This window comes from Hemibagrus wyckioides, linkage group LG22 (genome assembly GCF_019097595.1).
Source record: "Hemibagrus wyckioides isolate EC202008001 linkage group LG22, SWU_Hwy_1.0, whole genome shotgun sequence".
NCBI classification, from domain to species: domain Eukaryota; kingdom Metazoa; phylum Chordata; class Actinopteri; order Siluriformes; family Bagridae; genus Hemibagrus; species Hemibagrus wyckioides.
The window spans coordinates 16,554,972-16,561,246 of NC_080731.1; positions in this window are offsets into that span (position 1 = coordinate 16,554,972).

Here is a 6,275-nt window from a genome sequence, read left to right on the forward strand (position 1 = left end):
TGTATGTTACGCTTAGTTAATGATAACGCACGGAATTTTTAACCAATTAAGCTATTTTAACATAAGTATTTTAGTACTTAATTTTACTTCAGTCAGCTGGTTTGTGAATATTTGCAATATTTGCAATGACCAGAAAAATTTTAAAGACTGTACTGAAACAAGGCTGTTGTGGATGTCTGTGAGGCAAGTTACTTCCTGTTACAGCTTACTTTATAGCACCTGTGAAGTGTACGCCACTAAATACGTGCATACACCGATCAGGCATAACATTATGAGCACTGACAAGTGAAGTGAATAACACTGATTACCTCCTCATCATGGCACATGCTAATAGTTGGGATATATTAGACAGCCAATGAACATTTTGTCCTCAAAGTTGATGTGTTAGAAGCAGGAAAAATGGACAAGTGTAAGGATTTGAGCGAGTTTGACGAAGGGCCAAATTGTGATGGCTAGACCACTGGATCAGAGAATCTCCAAAACTGCAGCTCTTGTGGGGTGTTCCCGGTCTGCAGTGGTCAGTGTCTATCAAAAGTGGTCCAAGGAAGGAACAGTGGTGAACTGGCGACAGGGTCATGGCTCATTGATGCACGTAGAGATAGAAGGCTGGCCCGTGTGATCCGATCCAACAGACGAGCTACTGTTGTTCAAATTGCTGAATAAGTTAATGCTGCTTCTGACAGAAAGGTGTCAGAATACCCAGTGCATGACGGGCCAGGGCTGTTTTGCCAGCAAAAGGGAACAAACACAAAATTAGGCAGGTGGTCATAATGTTATGGCTGATCTGTATACATACATACATACATACATAACACAACTTTTAATTTTACATGGTAGTCATCTGCCCTGCACGCTGCACTGACGCTGTAGACTACTTCTATAAGTATTCTCCATGGTCTCCTTACAGGAAATGTCACCATGTCAACAGTTTCTTTTGTAAATACCAACACATGAAATATGTTTAGCTTGGGTAGAGGGCTGGATATAGTTCATTGTCTACCATACAAGCAGATACTGTTGTTAAGGATAATATATCAACACTTTCAGATTTGAGAATTCAGCAGTGTTGTGGTCTGATTAACTATAAAGAATAATATACAATGCAGCAACATACAGTGGGACTAAAACAATGTGTGTAGCAACAGATGATGAGAGAAGCTGAAAGCTTATACATTTGACCAATATCTAAAAAGCATTCAAATGTCTTTTTAGCACTAACTAATACTATGCAAATGCATATGATGCAGCTTCAGTGCAGACTGTAAAATACTTTGTCACAATTCAAAGTAAAAATCTATGAAATCTATGAACACACCCGGCTCTTCACACATTTACACATGCTACTTCAACATCGTGTTCTTCTATTTGAATATCAGACTATGCCATTTTTTCACATTTTCACTGTAACACATACTGACAATTCTTTGAATTCCGGTCGCCAGCACATGCACATGCACGTTAAAGTGTTTTTAAGAGAACGGCAAGAGGGTAAAATGTGTCCTAGTGTGTTTCTAGAGATTCTTGAGATCATGTTATATATCAGATAATCACTGCTTTCACTGCCTGCCTTGATTATCTTAAACGTATCTAGGAAAAACCTGTATTGCTCAAACATCTGAACTTGTAAAAGGGTTTTTAAACACGTGTAGGTGTGTTTGTGTGTGAGAAGAGCCAGAGTTACTCTACCTGTTTGGAGAAAGGTTCTACAGGCTTGACAGGCCTTATGTACTTAAGTAATAGCTGACACTCTTATGTACTAAAGCTAAAAGCTTTAGCTCTGCACAAATCCTCCACAAATTTCTCCCAGATCTTAGATATTAAAAGTGTAGAAATGTCAGTTTGTCAGTATTAATAGTTTCTAATAATATCCACCCCATAATATTACCTTATGTCGACTATTGTAGTATACAGTATCCGAATGCACAGTGTATGTGGAGGTGTGGCCTCAGTAGCCCTGCAGTACACTGTGCATGTGATTTTTTGGAATATGCAGGGTAGAAATTCAACTGAAATTGCATTAAATCCGGTTGTTTTAACCAAGATTATGCTGCAAGATATTTTTATCAACTACATTTAAGTTCCCTGTTATAGGCTAACTTGCAGTTTTGCAAATTACCAGTTTATTCACACAAATTCCTGTTAATTCCCATAGAAGGTTTCCAGCCTTGAAAGTTATATTATATTATATTAATATATATATATATATATATATATATATATATATATATATATATACACTATATTGCCAAAAGTATTCGCTCACCCATCCAAATAATCAGAATCAGGTGTTCCAATCACTTCCATGGCCACAGGTGTATAAAATCAAGCACCTAGGCATGCAGACTGTTTTTACAAACATTTGTGAAAGAATGGGTCGCTCTCAGGAGCTCAGTGAATTCCAGTGTGGAACTGTGATAGGATGCCACCTGTGCAACAAATCCAGTCGTGAAATTTCCTCGCTCCTAAATATTCCACAGTCAACTGTCAGCTGTATTATAAGAACGTGGAAGTGTTTGGGAACGACAGCAACTCAGCCACGAAGTGGTAGGCCACGTAAACTGACGGAGCGGGGTCAGCGGATGCTGAGGCGCATAGTGCGAAGAAGAGGTCGCCAACTTTCTGCAGAGTCAATCGCTACAGACCTCCAAACTTCATGTGGCCTTCAGATTAGCTCAAGAACAGTGCGCAGAGAGCTTCATGGAATGGGTTTCCATGGCCGAGCAGCTGCATCCAAGCCATACATCACCAAGTGCAATGCAAAGCGTCGGATGCAGTGGTGTAAAGCACGCCGCCACTGGACTCTAGAGCAGTGGAGACGCGTTCTCTGGAGTGACGAATCACGCTTCTCCATCTGGCAATCTGATGGACGAGTCTGGGTTTGGCGGTTGCCAGGAGAACGGTACTTGTCTGACTGCATTGTGCCAAGTGTAAAGTTGGGTGGAGGGGGGATTATGGTGTGGGGTTGTTTTTCAGGAGCTGGGCTTGGCCCCTTAGTTCCAGTGAAAGGAACTCTGAATGCTTCAGCATACCAAGACATTTTGGACAATTCCATGCTCCCAACTTTGTGGGAACAGTTTGGAGCTGGCCCCTTCCTCTTCCAACATGACTGTGCACCAGAGCACAAAGCAAGGTCCATAAAGACATGGATGACAGAGTCTGGTGTGGAGGAACTTGACTGGCCTGCACAGAGTCCTGACCTCAACCCGATAGAACACCTTTGGGATGAATTAGAGCGGAGACTGAGAGCCAGGCCTTCTCGTCCAACATCAGTGTGTGACCTCACAAATGCGCTTCTGGAAGAATGGTCAAAAATTCTTAAGTGACAAAAATTCTTAAGAACTTAAGTGACATCCCATTCCTAATCCATAGGGTTCAATATGACGTCGGTCCACCCTTTGCAGCTATAACAGCTTCAACTCTTCTGGGAAGGCTGTCCACAAGGTTTAGGAGTGTGTTTATGGGAATTTTTGACCATTCACTTGGTGATGTATGGCTTGGATGCAGCTGCTCAGCCATGGAAACCCATTCCATGAAGCTCTCTGCGCACTGTTCTTGAGCTAATCTGAAGGCCACATGAAGTTTGGAGGTCTGTAGCGATTGACTCTGCAGAAAGTTGGCGATCTCTTCGCACTATGCGCCTCAGCATCCGCTGACCCCGCTCCGTCAGTTTCCGTGGCCTACCACTTCGTGGCTGAGTTGCTGTCGTTCCCAAACACTTCCACGTTCTTATAATACAGCTGACAGTTGACTGTGGAATATTTAGGAGCGAGGAAATTTCACGACTGGATTTGTTGCACAGGTGGCATCCTATCACAGTTCCACACTGGAATTCACTGAGCTCCTGAGAGCGACCCATTCTTTCACAAATGTTTGTAAAAACAGTCTGCATGCCTAGGTGCTTGATTTTATACACCTGTGGCCATGGAAGTGATTGGAACACCTGATTCTGATTATTTGGATGGGTGAGCGAATACTTTTGGCAATATACTGTATATATATATATAAAACTGAGTGTCTGCATAGGTTTCCTGCAGGCTTTCTTCCACCACCCAAATACATGAATTGAATCAGGTGAACCAATTCAGAAGATGAATCGATTTGGATGAATCAAATCAGAAGATGGATAAATTCTGGTGAATCGACTCAGAAGATGAATCGATTTAGGTGAATCATATCAGAAGATGGATAATTTCTGGTGAATCAACACAAAAGATTAATCGATTTGGGTGAATCATATCAGAAGATGGATAATTTCTGGTGAATCAACACAGAAGATTAATCGATTTGGGTGAATCATATCAGAAGATGGATAATTTCTGGTGAATCAACACAGAAGATTAATCGATTTGGGTGAATCATATCAGAAGAAGGATAAATTCTTGTGAACTGATTCAGAAGATGAATTGTTTTTAAATATAAAGTGATTCAGAAGCTGAAAAGATACAAAAGCTGAAGCACATTGAAGCATTTCAGGAGCTGAATCAATTCAAAATCTGAAATGTTAAAAAAAACGGTCTAAAGCTCATTAGATGCTGAAATGATTCATAAATGCAGGTTGATGAACTGGCTACACAAATTTACCCCTAAAAGTGATTAAGTGCATGAAGATGTGTTTATTCATGATTACCTGAGACAGACTGGAGTCTCATCCAAGGTGATTTCCTGCCACACACCCAGTGAGGATTACCTCCAACCTTAAAATGAATGAAGCTCAACCGAAACGAGGCCACAATTACCTCAAATAGTAGAAGATTGCAATTATGTACTTCTCTACATTAGGAGTAAGATTTGGTGCTGACAAAATCAGGGAGTAAAGCGACAGAATGATCCAGAATTGAGTAAAAATCAAGGTTTAAATACAAGTGAATTTTCTGTCTTAATGGACCTGAATTCTCTCTTTATGAGTTGAATGAGCCAAATGCTAAAGCTAGCACACAGTGGGAGTAAGGACCAGAAACAGCAGTGCAGTTTCTGGACCGGCTTTAGCCCCAAGTCTAGCACTGAGTCTTCCATGATTTATTGACTTATTGATTTATTTGAAATTATTAGTTATTATTTATTGTTATTAATTCACTGAATATGTGACAAGAGACAATATTCAGGTAAATATTATGTAAATATGCAAAAATACAGTCTTAAATTCTATTTTTGGTATTGCTAATGCTATTGATAAAGGTAACTGTTAAGAGCATCTTTAGCTATGTGTTTTGTTTTTAAAATGTTTACAGAAACTAGGTGTGCAACATTAGCTTAAGTTCATGACACTACTAAAGGACAGCTAGATTTCCATCCACAAGCTAACGGCTTTCCTGCTTTTGTTCACAAGGCTAACTAGAGCACTATGAAATTCATTGTTCACTCTGTTAACATTTAAAAAAATTTTTTTGGACAATATTGACTACCTTAAAAATAAACGTTTCTCTTGCACTTGTACCTCAACTCTTTTAAATGAGTGAAAAGGGGAAAGAATTAATATTCTTTATTCTATAATATTCTCACCTTCTGACTGCAGCATTGATGGACATTTCAACAGCCTGTATGTATTTGCAAACTGGTTTGGCTTATGGTTCTTTCTCTTCCTTTTTTGCCACCACACGTAGCTATCTTACAAGTAGATTAACACGTATGGTGACAGTGTAGAAATCACCTGTAGCTAACATGATTTTTGACATCATTTTGCAGACTGCCCACCAAATGATTGATCATTTGTTGTGTGAAAAAATCTTCTCCATGTCAGGTGCGAGATACAATTTCATCAAGATTTCAAATCAGTTGTTATGATATGATGGCATTTAGGTGAGAAGAATGACTAGGTGTGGTGAACACTGTTGGTTCTGTAGCAGAGCTGAGACAAAATGAACTCATGACTCTTTATTAGCACAGAACCTTCTTAACTGCCCCAATGGGTACAATACCTAGTCATTTATTTATTTATTTATTTATTTATTTATTTATTTATTTATTTATTTATTTATCTACCCTAGTAGACGTGTATCAAGCCTTGAACGTTACTGGTTAATTAATAAATTATCTAATTAATCTATTAACTAATTGACTACAATTTATTATAAGCTATACATTTCTTATGTAACCTATTACTCCATGTAAATACAGTAAGTCTAGTAATAAAGGGCTTTGTTATTATATCAGGAGTAGAACTGTAACTTTAAGTAACCAGGAAGTGAGGAGTGAATATTTCTAGTTGTTATAAGTAACTTGTTTTGTGACTATCTACAATATTAAATGTAATTATAAATAATGTAGCAAAATCTAAT